This window comes from Rhinopithecus roxellana, chromosome 11 (assembly GCF_007565055.1).
Source record: "Rhinopithecus roxellana isolate Shanxi Qingling chromosome 11, ASM756505v1, whole genome shotgun sequence".
Taxonomy (NCBI): Eukaryota; Metazoa; Chordata; class Mammalia; order Primates; family Cercopithecidae; genus Rhinopithecus; species Rhinopithecus roxellana.
The window spans coordinates 128,628,244-128,642,648 of record NC_044559.1 but is presented as its reverse complement, the minus strand read 5'-3'; the positions used below and the strand labels follow the sequence as shown (position 1 = coordinate 128,642,648).

Genomic DNA, 14,405 nt, shown 5'->3' with positions numbered 1-14,405 from the left:
ACATAGTATTTTACACAACAATTCCGTTTTAAGTATTCATAGCAAAGAAACAGGAAAATACAGGTTAAAAAAACATACAAGAACATCCTTTCTATTCATGAAAAATGGGAAATAACCATAAATGGCACACATACAATGGAATACTAAGAAGCAATTAAAAATTATAATGAAAATGTATACCTGTTCATGTATAAATTCTGTAAAAAGGCACATTATAAAATAGTGTATATAATCTGATCCTATTTTTTAGATGCCCTATAGTTATCTGAGTATTTGTAAAGCCGTAAAAAAAATCTAGGAAACTTTATATCAAAACACTAACAGTTGTTACCTCTGAGTGGTAGAATGATACTTTTTTCTCTATAGATTCCTGTATTGTCGAAGGCTTTTATAACGAGCATGTACATATTATAATGAAACAGTATATTTCTACTTTGCACAAAATGACAGATTTTTCTGACCTCACAAGGAATATCAGAAAAGGTAAAATGTTAGTTTCAGAGAGGTCTTGCTCCAAATTTCAAAAGGAGTATCACAAAAGTAAAATGTAGTTTCAGAGAGGTCTTGCTCCAAATTTCATTAAAATATGCATTTTCTCTAAGTAGTCAAGTTTAGTTGGTTTTCCCAGCAATCCTTTTCATGGTAGGTATCTCTGGAAGGATTTCACAGTGTAGTAAATGTTCTTTTTTTTTGAGACGGTCTTGCTCTGTCACCTAGGCTGGAGTGCAGTGGTGGGATCTCGGCTCACTGCAATCTCTGCCCCCTGGGTTCAAGAGATTCTTTTGCCTCAGCCTCCTGAGTAGCTGGAATTGCAGGTGTGCACCACCATGCCCGGCTAATTCTTGTATTTTTGGTAGAGACAGGGTTTCACCATATTTGCCAGACTGATCTCAAACTCCTGACCTCAAGTGATTTGCTGGCCTCGGCCTCCCAAAATTCTGGGATTACAGGCGTGCACCACCGCTGCGGGCTTACAATGGAGTCAATCTTTAGAAACTGGTGAATTACAAGGAGAATGTTGAGCCACTTCGGGAGCTTAAGGATCTCACAGGCCTCCCTGAGGGAAGGAGGGCAAGCTGTGTGTCTTTGGCTGCAACCTCTCAGGCTTCCCTTCCAGTGGGGGCTTGGGTAAGAGGAAGATGAGAGGAAGCCACCCCACCAACAGGAAGTGGTTCTTTAGAACGTCTTGTGCTGATCTTGTATTCAAAGGCATCTTGCCTGTGGCAAATCAGTTAACTGGGAGAAATGCAACAAGTGGATCAGAAGGGGACCTAGGAACAGTGGGCAAGGACACACCTACCATCTACTTGGTGATACTCCAGCATACAAAAGCCGGAAAAAAATTAGAAATAAACTGAAGGCTCCCTGACTCTGTGCTTTCTGTCTGTTTTTTTGCTCAGTCTGGGTGATTAGATTATGTAGGTTAACCTCATTTGTTTGAGCTGCTTCCAACCTACTCCCACAGGTGAGACATTAGCTAGGCAGTGCTGCTGGGTATGAGCTGTTTATCTACAAATTGGCCTTCCCCAGAGTGGGGTCCTTAAAAAAAAGTCACTCAACCAATTTTATTGCTAAATGGTATGATTTTAAAAATTAACTGCAATGTGTTTAGCTAAGCATGAACTTTTTAATTTCTCCAAACCACAGGATCTCAATAATTTTTTTTGAATAAAAGATATGCTTGACTTATAAGCAAAGGTCACTAACTCTAACTAATTTGAAGAAAGCCTAATCTGCCTTAGTAAAAAAATGTTGGAATATAGAATATTTGGGAAACAGTATTAGCATAATTTGTTTTATTAATGAATGGGATACTATATGAGGTCTCACTAATTATAAATCCCCATACTAGAGCCTTATGGGCAAATAGTATTCCTGAAGTAAAAGAATTCGGCCTGTTCTTTTCATATGTGTTCTTTATAATGTGTTGCTTGTGGTCTAATTTAAATACAACAACTGATTATCAAAAATAATGAAAATATAAACCTTTATTATCGATCATTGGTGGTACTCCTCAATTAATGTGGTTTTAACAAAGTTCTTTTAGTTTTGGTCAGAATTTCATGCCTTTGTGTCCTAATGAAGCTATTCTTTATACCAAATTTTATTGTAGGTGAATCACTAAACTTTCTAAATAAGAAGGAACACACTCTTTGTAGGGTAACAATATCATTCATGTTTGTTTTGAATTTAGCAAAAATTGTTTTATTGAGTCATTCATTCAGCAATTATTGATTGCATGTATTTTTCATCTTAGGATCTGTTCTAGTTTCTGATTAAATCAAAACTGGTATCTACTTCCCCATATTTTTCTCTTTGCTGGAGAAAGCACCAGATATATCTGATTATGATATACCTGACCACATATATCTGACTTTTAATGATTTTTCCATATCTTTTTTCCTGCAAGTTTGCCTTTGTGGCTAATCGGAAATGCTTGAGGACTAAAAGTCAAATAAGTAGAAAAAAGTACAGACTGTTCTAGAAAACAAAATGCCTCTTCCACATCCTTGTGTAGACCTGCAGATAATCTCTACACACTAGACCTAGTAGCATCGAATCAACTGAATAAATGCTGGGGCATTTAAATCCGTTGTCATCGCCATCTGTTTAAGATTTCCACATCTTTAACACTATTTCCATATGGATAGTCAATATGTTTTTGAGGTTTCTGGTAAAGGAATTTCACTTTTAAAAGAGGCTAAAATTGCTAATTGAATTACACTGTCATCTTCTCAAGCACTGTATGTAGTTGGTGGGAATGTAAAGTGGCACAGCCACTGTGGAAAACAGTATGGTGGTTCCTCAAAAAATTAAACATAATATTACCACTGGATTCGTAATTCCACTTCTAGGCATACATTCAAAGGAAATGGAAGAAGGATCTCAAAGAGACATTTGTACACTCATGCTCACAGCACCATTAGTCATAATATCCAAGAGGTGGAAGCACCCCAACCGTCCATGGACAGATGACTAGATAAACAAAGTCTGGTAATTTACAATGGAATATTATTCAGTGTTAAAAAAGAAGAAAATTCTGACACATGCTACAACATGGATGACCCTGGAAGGCATTATGCTAATTGAAATAACCCAATCACAAAAAGGGCAACTATGTTATGATTCCACTTACATGAGGTACCTAGAGTCCTCAAATGCATAGAAACAGAAAGTAGGATGGTGGTTGCCAGGGGTTGGAGGGAGAGGGAATGGGGAGTCATTGTTTAACTGAGACAGAGTGTCCATTTTACAAGATAAAAAGAGTTCTGGAGGTGGATGGTAGTGATGGTCATACAACCATGTGAATGTACCACTGAACTACATGCTTAAAAATGATTAAGAGCAAATTTTATATGAGTATTTTATCACAATTAAAAAGATTTTTAAAACCCTTATGTAAAACATAAGAGCAGGAGAATCAGTAATTATAATTAATACTGAGACCATTTAATCCTTAAGTCATGCCAGAACAAGGACAGGAATAGGCTGATCACATCAGACGAGTCAGGAGTGAGAACCCAGAGTCATGACATCATAGTACATCGCAAACTCAGCAACAGAACCTCAGTCTTTATACCGACCCAAGGGCTGAAATTGTCACCTTCTATCAAGGTTACTATTCTAAGTCTCGAGTGTGATATCTTCGACTTATTTTTGAAAAGCAAAAACAAAAGTGTACATTTCTCATACAATGCATTCTTAGGACAGAAAAAAAGTCAGTGCAAAATATATTGAATTTAAATCCTTGGCCACACCTGTAATCCCAGCACTTTGGAAGGCTGAGGCAGGAAGTTTGAGGCTAGATGTTTGAGACCAGCCTAGGCAACACAGCAAGACCCCGTCTCTACAAAAAATTAAAAAATTTGCCAAATGTGGTAGCACACCCCTGTAGTCCCAGCTACTCAGGAGACTGAGGCAGGAGGATAGCTTGAGCCCAGGAGTTCAAGGCTGCAGGGAGCTATGATTGTACCACTGCACTCCAGCATGGGCAACAGAGAGAGATCCTGCCTCTAAAATAAATAAATAAAACCTTGTGTTTAATACTAAGCAAATGAAAGTGAACAAAGAAATCTGGACCAGGTGAAGGGAGTTATTGTCATTATGAATTCCCCTTTTATAGATGATAAAACTGAGGCACAGAGAGGTTAAGAAACCTGCTGACAGTCACAAAGTGAATCCGTGGTACAAACAGGATTCAGAGTTCACACTCTTAACCATCCAACACAAAGATAGAGGGGTTAGGATTTGGGCAGACGGGGAGGATTTGCTGCGTACAAGTACCTGAGGGAAATAACAAATTTCAAAACCGAAGCCCGTCAAGCACTCAAAAGCCCAAACTCTGTAGCCCGTGACTTTAAGAGACATCTAGCAAGGAGTAATAATCCATTTTGGCTCTAGCTGAAAGGGTGGTTCAAGCCTCCTCTCAGAGCATAAAAGTGTGGTTTCTGTCACACAAAATGGAACCTTCCTAGCCTACAACTTCTTTCCTAAAATAGTACATGCTGTTCCCCACATTTGTGTTGTCAATGTATTTTTAACTGTAATGTGAAGACACACTTCTCAGCAGAAAAAATGAAGGAATGGGACCAAAATGACTTAGGGAAAGGTGCCAGAATTAATTTGCCAGCCATTCAGCAATCAGTCAAAGGCAGAGCATTTCCTGAGGCAGCAATTTATCCTTTGGCTGTCACATCAAACCCCAGCTGTTTTAGAAGAGTGCCTAGCAAAGATGAGCAGGTGATGCTCTGTGGGTCCTTATTCATCAAATACACACGGGATCATCAGTGAGAACAGGGGATTGAGCCAATGAACTAGCTTGCCTACACCTCTTACTGTCTTATTTATCTACTCTTCATTATCTAATTTTTCAACCAGTCTAGTTGAACCTCCCAAGCAAATGGTTTCACACCAATCCATGAGCAGACAGCTCCCCCATCAAATATACCCTCCAACTGGAAACCTCAGCCTTGGCTCCGTGGGAAGTCATACCTTCCTGATCCCACGTTCCGCATGTGTCACTAATGGTGGGTTGGTAATGATGCCTTTTATTTTTTATGCTTCCTCTGATTAGAGTGAAACTGTGTTTCTCTAATGCTAACAGCCCAGTGAATGTGAAAAATTCAACTCTCCTGGCTGGGAGTGTGTTACAGCCGTCAGGATTTCTGTTCCCAGTAAAGAGTCTGAATAACTGTGTTGATTACAGCCAAATAATCTTGCAAAAGTCCATCTCTACCCGTGAAGTCATACAAATAATTCCAAAGACTGTCATATACCAGTCCTTATTTAATTGAAAACAGGCATACTCTTTTAATCCAAATATATATTATAGTATGCATATCAAAAGTAAAGAGCTAAAAGGAAATTATAAAAAACCAATGACCATTATGTTAATAGCTGCAATAAGAAGAGATGAGTCGTAACATATACACACTAACACTGCCCAAAATGGTTAGTAGAAGGTTAGTGTATTCACAAGAACTTATTACATTCACTGTTTTTAAAAAGTCTATCTGAATTTTCAGTGAGTATTCTTCTTGTAAAGGATCCACAGTTTTAAATCTTAGAAGTGCTTAATAAGAATTAGCCACATTTGAATGAATATTTATATATATAAATTACACAATACATTGTCACTGTCCTTTATAATAAGATTGTCTGAAACAGAATGCAGTCATATGAACTGACTGGCATATCTCAGATGCCATTAAAACGTATTTATCTTGACCCCATCCCCCAAGAAAACCCCACAAAATGTGTCAAGTCTTTGCCTACAATACTAAACATGAAATCAAAATTGATGGGCTCTAGTTGATGAATGTTTGGGCTGGTTACTAAAATGGATGGGGGGTCATTTGTATCCATTCCTCAACAGCATGCTCTGTCAAGGGGAAAAGTTTAATTGAATCTTGCGTTTTCTCATTTCTTGCTGAAAAGTACGATGTTAAGGCCAGCAAGGCATTAAGAAGACTTCATCATGGGACTTGTCAGATTCTCTCCTCCTCTATTTCCCTCTATGTTCCAATGTCAACAAACTTGCCCCAGTTTTTATCAAAGGGCATGTGGTTATCTCCTTCTCCACCTCTTCTTAGCCTCTTCATTCTTCAGTATAATTGCAAATCCTAAAAGCAATTCATAGAATAAACAAAATGAATGTTTGAATCTTGCTAGCTGAGGTCCAAATGGTGCCAGCACAGAGAATGTCTTGCTGCACAGCTTTCTGGGGTGGAGCGAACTAGTGATCAAGGTGAATACAAAGGAAGAAAGCAGAAGAGAATAGTGATTTGCACCTTTTCAGAATGTATTTCTTCTCTGTGCCAAACTGCATCCCAACGCTGAACTTCTTGGATGTGGACTCAGTTCAGCTGCCTTTCTGAAAGTTGCTTGGATTTCAGGGACTCCATAACAATTTGGCATTCCACAATTATGGCCTATTTCAGAGAGCATTTTCCAGAATGTGTGAACAGGACAAAAAGATCTCAGATTTTTCCAAAGGCTTCAGGACAATGTCAGTTAAAACAATTTTGGGGGGATTTGATGGAATGCCAGAAAACTGGTTGCTTCAGCCATGAACAAATAAATAAACAACTCCAAATATTAATTTTGGAGTGGACTTGGGCCAAATCTCTTACTCCCAGACAAGTAGGCTGCAGACTATCAAATGAGATTTCTTCCATCAGGCACTATGAAAAAAGAATCAGCCCACATGAGGTGTTCAGAGAGAGATTAAAAGACAGCGCCAGAATACATGGCATTTTCCCTCACTCCATTATCCCAACCAGGATTATTTCTGGAAAGACAGAGTGCCCAAGGAAATGAAGGTAAAGGAGGGGTTAACAGCAAGAGTGATATGAGAACTTTTTAAAATAATAATTATTGAGAAATTTTTTTTTTTTTTTTTTTTTTTGAGACGGAGTCTCGCTCTGTCACCCAGGCTGGAGTGCAGTGGCCAGATCTCAGCTCACTGCAAGCTCCGCCTCCCGGGTTCACGCCATTCTCCTGCCTCAGCCTCCCGAGTAGCTGGGACTACAGGCGCTAGTTTTTTGTATTTTTAGTAGAGATGGGGTTTCACCGTGTTAGCCAGGATGGTCTCGATCTCCTGACCTCGTGATCCGCCCGTCTCGGCCTCCCAAAGTGCTGGGATTACAGGCTTGAGCCACCGTGCCTGGCCGAGAAATTTTTTTTAAAGTGTTACACATGTGGCAGAAAACGGGTCCTTTCTTTTTAATGTGTAGAAGGTTTTGCCACCCTCTCCTTAATTTTCTCTGCAATATAGAAAAGGTGTTTACAGCTAAGAGACCTTTTTAAAGATGGGTCTATTCACTCTCTGTCCAAATAGGAATTTGATTTCGCAACCTTGCTAACAGTAAAGAACATCTTTACACGTCCTTCAAATAATAAGGTTTCTTAAAAATACCACTGAAAATAATTATTTGGGTAAATTGAGCAGGAAGTAAATGTTTTCAGGCAGGTATCTGCCAAACCAACCTCAGGATAGTTCAGCTTCGCATGCAGGGTTTTCCAGGGCAGCCCTTCTCACCCCATCTGAGATGAGGGAACAGGGTTTAGCTTTTATTTCTAATATCCATTTTTTTGCAAAATCTAATAAAAATGAATTACAGGCCAGGCACTGGCTCACACCTGTAATCCCAGCACTTTGGAAGGCCAAGGCAGGAGGATCGTTTGAGCCAAGGAGTTTGAGACCTGTCTGGGCAACATGATGAGACAATAAATAAATAAATAAATAAATAAATAAATAAATAAATAAGAATTACAAAAAAATAAAATGAAAAGATAATACGTGAAGTACAAATCCAAAATTTTTATCATAGATTCACAATCCATATAAAATTAATCCATCCAATTGCTTTGAAAGTTTCTAAGCACTTACTCTCATCTTCTGTACTTAACTCATCATGGATGAGTATCAAACAGCTCACAGTCCCCATCCATGGACCATGGACCACACTTGGAACTGTGCTGGTTCACAACATGGCACCACTCTGTCTTAAAAATCTAACTTCCCACAATTTCCCCTGCTCCAGAAAGGCAGAATTATTCTCAACTAATACTTCACAGAATGAACTTGACAAAACTTAATAGCAGGTGTTATCTGAAACAAAGGAGAATGAGGAGGGGATTCTGTAGTGGCCCCTACTAAAATGTGGGAAATGTTGGAGGCACAGATTTTTACCTGAATCTCCACTGCCTGGAACCATGCGTCAAACATAGTCATAGCTCAATAATAGTTTCTGAATGAATGAAATAAACTTGGGAAGCACAGAATTTAACAAAGCCAACTTGTTTTATTTAATTTTATTATTTTACTTTTAGTGCAAAGCTCCTTAAAGTATTTAACATGTTAAGAGGAATTGTAAATCTCCAAGGGGGGATCATGACTTTTTTTTTTTTTTTTTTTTTTTTTTTTTTTGAGATGGAGTCTGGCTCTGTCACCCAGGCTGGAGTGCAGTGGCACGATCCTGGCTCACTGCAAGCTCCACCTCCTGGGTTCATGCCATTCTCCTGCCTCAGCCTCCCGACTAGCTGGGACTACAAGCGCCCGTCACCATGCCTGGTTAATTTTGTTTCTGTATTTTTAGTGGAGACGGGGTTTCACCGTGTTAGCCAGGATGGTCTCGATCTCCTGACCTCATGATCCGCCCACCTCGGCCTCCCAAAGTGCTGGGATTACAGGCGTGAGCCACCGCACCCGGCCAGAACATGGTATTTCATCACAGAATCCTTTATTTCAAGGAGCAGCTCAAGAAGATGGGAAATACTAATCTAAAAACTTCCTCTCCTGACTTCCCACCCTGAAATCTCTGTTTCCCTTGACCCTTCTATCACAAATATGTCTCTCTATGACCTTTTTCAGTTGTCAAAATCCAATGCTTCCTGTAACTTTCAAGTCATAAACTACCTCCTCTCTGAGGCCTTTCCTCATTTCACCAATGTGCTGTGCTATCCCTGCTTTAATGGGAATAGTAACTGCACACATCTCTCAGGAGGCAGTAAGGGCTGAATGAGATGATCAGTACAGAATGCTTAGAACAGTACCCGGCACTTAGTAAGTTCTCCATGTGTGGTGATTAGCGTTAAGTACCATCACAGCATTTGACTCCCCTGACATCTGAAGAGAACTACAATGAAGTAGAATTCCATTTCCATATCGACTGAAAGCTCCTTAAAGGAAGGGCTGTCTTACTCAGCTCTGTATCTTCTAGAACGAGCAGCACAGTACTTTGCAAATAAGAGGCGCTAAGTTAATATCTGCTGAGTTGAACTAAGCAAGATAAAACTGGAGAAAGAGACCTAAACAAACAAGAACAATTTTTCCAGGCACCTAATCATAAGGAAGCATGAATAACTTCATAGCATTTAGTGGGACATGAAGTCAACCAATTCTGCTTCTGAGCGTGGAAAAAAATTCTGCACTCTTAGGATCTACCAGGGAGTATGCATAACTGGGTCATTTTTACACTTCCAAAAAGCTTCTTAGTATGAGCAATATTTTCTGGGAAATTTTTCATTACGGAACATCTTGGGCTTCTTAGCAAGTAGCTTATGGTTTTCTAAATTCTAAATCCAATAACTTGGAGGCTTGAATTTGAAAGACAAAACCCTCAAGAACTGGTATATTGCCACCAATCTAACTGGAGTTATTCCTACTAGCTAGAAGTTCTGCCTGCATTCCTCTGGGAGAGGAAGCTCCGTCCCTCCCCATCTCATGCCTATTCTATCTTCCGCTTGTGACTCAGCCCTCCTTGTCTTCTCCTTGCCTTCATTTGTCAGATTCCAAAGTAAAGTCAAACAACAATTCAACAGGAAGTAGACTGAGCCCAGGGAAGGTGATATTTGGCAAGTTCATTACCCCTAAATTCTAAAATTGAGGCCAAAACAATCTTTAAAAAAAAAAAAAAAAAAAAAAAAAAAAAAAAAAAAAAAAAAACTGGGAGAAGAGGAAGGGAGTTAGAACGTTTGAATCCACATAGGAATGAGGAGCTTGCTTTTGATGACACAAAAAAACTAGACAGTTGCCTGTGCCTTTGAAGGATCTTTACTATTTTAGACAGTTTGGTGAGAATCCCACCATCCACTGCTGTTAACAAACTGACAAGGTCTTACCCATGGATGTGTCTGAGGGCTTACTTAATAAAAGTCCTTTGAAACATGGAGTCCAGTGCTTTCTATATTTTGATATGCATGTGTATCACCCAAGGGTCTTGGTAAAATCCAGTTTCTCATGCGTTAGTCCTGGGGTGGGGTCAAGTCTATGAGTTTGCATTTCTAATAAGCTCACAGATGATACTGATGCTTCCCATAGAGAGACCACACTTTGAGAAGCAAGGAGCTGTTCTCAAAGACATTGAAGAATAAGGGGCAAGTATTCTCCTGATGCCTTGAGGATCAGAGATTCAGAAGAATAGATTACAGCCTAAAGGATTTGAACCAGAGATGAAAAAGAAGGCTTTCCATGAACCATTGCTAGATATTGGAGCCAGTTACAGAGAAAGCTTTTAGATAATTAAGCACAAGATGTGTATCCAAGTATTTGGGCTGTTGTGATAATTAGCCTAAATAATATTTCAGGGGTCCAGATTTACCTACTTAGTCTCTCTCCATTGATGCAGTGACCCCAATAATAGCTTAATCTCCATTGGAATGTGGGTTGTGTAGATACAGAAGCAATGACATGACTATATTGAATTCAATTAAAAATAAAGTTTCAGAAAACAGCCCTGATTTGCATCCCTAATTTCTATTCAACTTTCCCATTTTAGGACACAGTATTGAGTGTGAGGACAAAAATGCTTGCCAACCCAGTCCCATTTTAGTGACAGCAGATTCTGGGTACTTATGTCTCCTATCGCTGTACAATATGGCCTAATAAAGTCGCGCCAAAGAGACCAGATTTCATTTCAGAGCAAAGGGTTCGGTCATAAACTTTTGCTTTCTGGCTGAACAGAGCCATTCCAGCCGTGCACATAAATTCTGCTAGTTTTAGGTATCAGAGTGATTGGGAAGCCAAATGGGTTATTTGTGAGCCAGGTAGCAAAGGCAGAAGCACCAGCTTTATTGTGTATTCATTGTTATCTGGACAATCTCTTGCCAGTTAAGGAATATTTTCACAGGAAGTTAGAAGCGATTTCAGAAATTCCCTTCTGCGGTTTTCTAGAGTGGATTTTAGGCCTCATCAAAAAGACATTTGGTTCAGAGATTGAAAGTTGGCAGCCTATAAATTGCTGAGGTAATTAGCTGGGCTTAGCAGTTTTCCTTTGAGGAGGAAACCGTGATCCTGAGTGCTCACTGAGTACCATAGGGAAGTGCCCAAGTTCATGCAGCCTCTGGCTTCAAAAAATCCCAGCCTCATCATGTGCTCCTGAGCCAAGGAGCGTAACCTCTCCAAGCCTTAATTCCCTTCACCTGCAAAACGAGAGCAACACTAGTACCTACCTCCTAGGAAGGCAGCCGAAATGAGGTGGTGCATGTAAAGTGCTTAGCAGGGTGCCTGGCAAATAGGTAACATTTGTGGAGCACTTTCTATGCACAGGTGAGCATGTGTTCTCATCATACTAAAAGCTGGCATTTATTGAGTGTGTACCTTGTAGACAGTCTATAAATGTCAGCTGTCATTATAAGTAATGAGTGATAGTGATGATGCTGATGATGCTGATGATGGTGATGATAGGCAAGATAGCTCTACTGTTCAGACAAAGAAACTATGCCAATTAGATGTGATTCATGGCTTCCTATTGTGCTTCCTATTGCTTAGCTGCTGCCAGAAAAGGCTGGAACATCAGTGATCATCCAGTGGTTCTCTGAATTGAAGAGAAACATTAAGCAGCCTGAGTTTGTCCCCAAAAGATAGCAGTGTTCTCTGGAGGTCCTCCCTATCACCCATGGACTTTCCTAATGGCCAGCAAGTGAACTCTGGGTAGATATGATAAGGGAGAAGTTGATATTTGGAGGAGACATGATGGTCTCCCAAAATAGAAAATGGATCATGTGTGGGTAGCACCATTAACGTGATGTAGGATCACCCAGCCTGGCTTTCTGAATGGAGCCCTGGGCAAGCAGGACCCTGATAATCAGAATGAATTAGCTCCTGGTAGTTCCTGCACTAGACATTTGCCTACATCTCTCAGTCAGTACTCCCTACACACTATTCATATCTCTCATTCTCCTTCCTATCAAATGGCTTTGCTACTCACTTCCAGCCCTGCCTCCAAGACTGATTTTGAATGGATACCTGGCATATCCTTAGTTCACAGGATGAGTGGGCTTAAAAAAAAAAAAAAAAAAAAAAAAAAAAAAGGAACTTGTTCAAAATATTATTTTTAAAAATACTTGTCCAGTTTGTATTTGGAGGAGAGGCAGAGCACTAGGTGGGGTGATAGAGAGAGGAATGATCCCCGGTTAGAATCCTCAGTCTCTACTGACCCTAGTAATTCAATCTTGAGCTATATTTTGCATATTTAGCAAAAGAAAAGTTTTGTAGTCAAGTAGACACATGCTTTTTAGAAAGCAAGTTATAAAACATCTGTCATTACTTGAACATGCCACTTGGGAGAAGGGGACTCAACCCTCCTAGCCCAAAAGCCTTATCAAAGTATTCCCTCAAATACCTTATTAAAGTATTCAAAGTGATCTCAAACTTTCTGCCTCCTGATAAGAGTTCTGGGAAGCACACTTCTCTATTTCTCATTGCATTTCTAGAATGTTTTACCACTCATTGTAGTTCAGCATCCCCAGAAAACTGCCAGGCAGGCCATCACCCTGCATTTGGTATAAGATGGGAAGAGGGAGAGGACTTGCTATGATCCTGTTTGGGTAAAGAGACCCCTCCCTGTCCCTATGCTCACTTGTCCCATAAGCAAGTTCAAGTCAAATGCATTTCTATCCACTGAGGTAGCTCATTCCAGCACACAGCTGTTCTCCTTCCAGTCAACGCCACTGCAGGGCTCTCCCTGGGCAAAGCTGCACTTGCTGGATGGGTTTTCATTAACATATGGGAAAGAATAGTCAGCAAATCTTCACTGTTGCAGAGGACTGGGAAAAACTAGACAGATGCACCTAGTTCTCACCTATCCATGCAGACAAAATCATCTAGCCTTAGGGAGTGGAGGGTGAATTTCCAGAGAGGCTGAGGGGGTTGGGAAAACCAGTGTCATTTAGGTTGATGAACAATGCTGCTGCCCTAAAAAATGTATTCAGTCAGAAAATTCTGCTGACTCCGTATCTCACCAAAAAGAGCTCCAGGGACCTTCCCCGACATCAGTCATTTACAAAAGTGTTGGCAACACAAAACTGTAAGCACTGTAGGTAGGGATGCCTTTATGCCACCTTAGAGGGTGGTTTTGTATCAGGCTTATTCCTCTATCTTCTCCTATCAGTGATCCACTTCTGACCCAGTCTCAAATCTCATCGCAAATAGAAAGTCAAACAGTATCTACCTCCATCTCCTAAGTGGAAGAAGAGAATTTATAGGCTGAGGGGTAGGTGCTTTCATATATGGATAGTCTTTCAAAAATGCCACAAGCTCTTCCATCTTTTACAGCAGGTAAATAGGGAGCTCAGAGAGGCTGTAAGACCTTCCCCAGGTCTTACAGCAAATCATGTCCTAATCAGAGTCTCACAATCCTCGCCCTGTCCCATCCTCCTGCCTGCTGCACAGCCACACAACCACCCTCACACTTCACAACCCAGGGATAACAGGAAGAGTGAGGGCTGTGGTAGCAACTTTGGATAATATAGGGGTCCTTGGGTACATATGGCAGGGAAATACAATCTGAGATCTTCAGGTGATCAAATTTAATCCCAGTTAGACTGGGATACCCAATCCCATTCTGAAGGAGCATCAAATATTCTTCTTTCACTTGTTCTCGCCTCTCTAGTCTATTCAAGGAGAAGGGAAAAAAAATACTCAACCACAGATACAAATGTCCTTCTCATTGCCAAATTTTAGCCAAAATAAGAAATCAACAGAAGCTTCTTAAGAAATTATACCTATTTTGTCCCAGTCTAGAAAAAAGAGAAATGGATAGAATCCATCAACCTAAAAAGCAATGCCATAGGTATGCTAGGAATAAACAGACTTCCACAACCAGACTGACAACAAAGAGCTTCGGCACACCAGCATCAGTGGGCACAGAGATATATGTTACTTCTCTGTGAGCAGAGGTACCCTATCTACTTACAGGGTATGGAAAAAAAGAGAGGAAGTGATGACTCTCACTCATGGACATCAATTAGTTCCATCCACTTCCCATCCTCCAGTGCATACAGAGTACAGCCATCAAGACAGGACCCCTGTATTTCTCTGAACATGAAACCCTAATCACTGGGACTGCATCACTCTTGTTACCATGAAATACGTGTGGCAGTTAATGATAAAAACTATAAAT

At 40.2% G+C, this 14,405-nt stretch overlaps 1 protein-coding gene across 3 annotated transcripts in view; it reads right to left on the bottom strand.

Annotated features, from left to right (window-relative positions):
- Nucleotides 1-14,405, bottom strand: part of KCNMA1 (potassium calcium-activated channel subfamily M alpha 1) — a 304,426-nt gene that overhangs the window by 157,610 nt on the left and 132,411 nt on the right. The gene's annotated exons all lie outside the window — the stretch shown is intronic.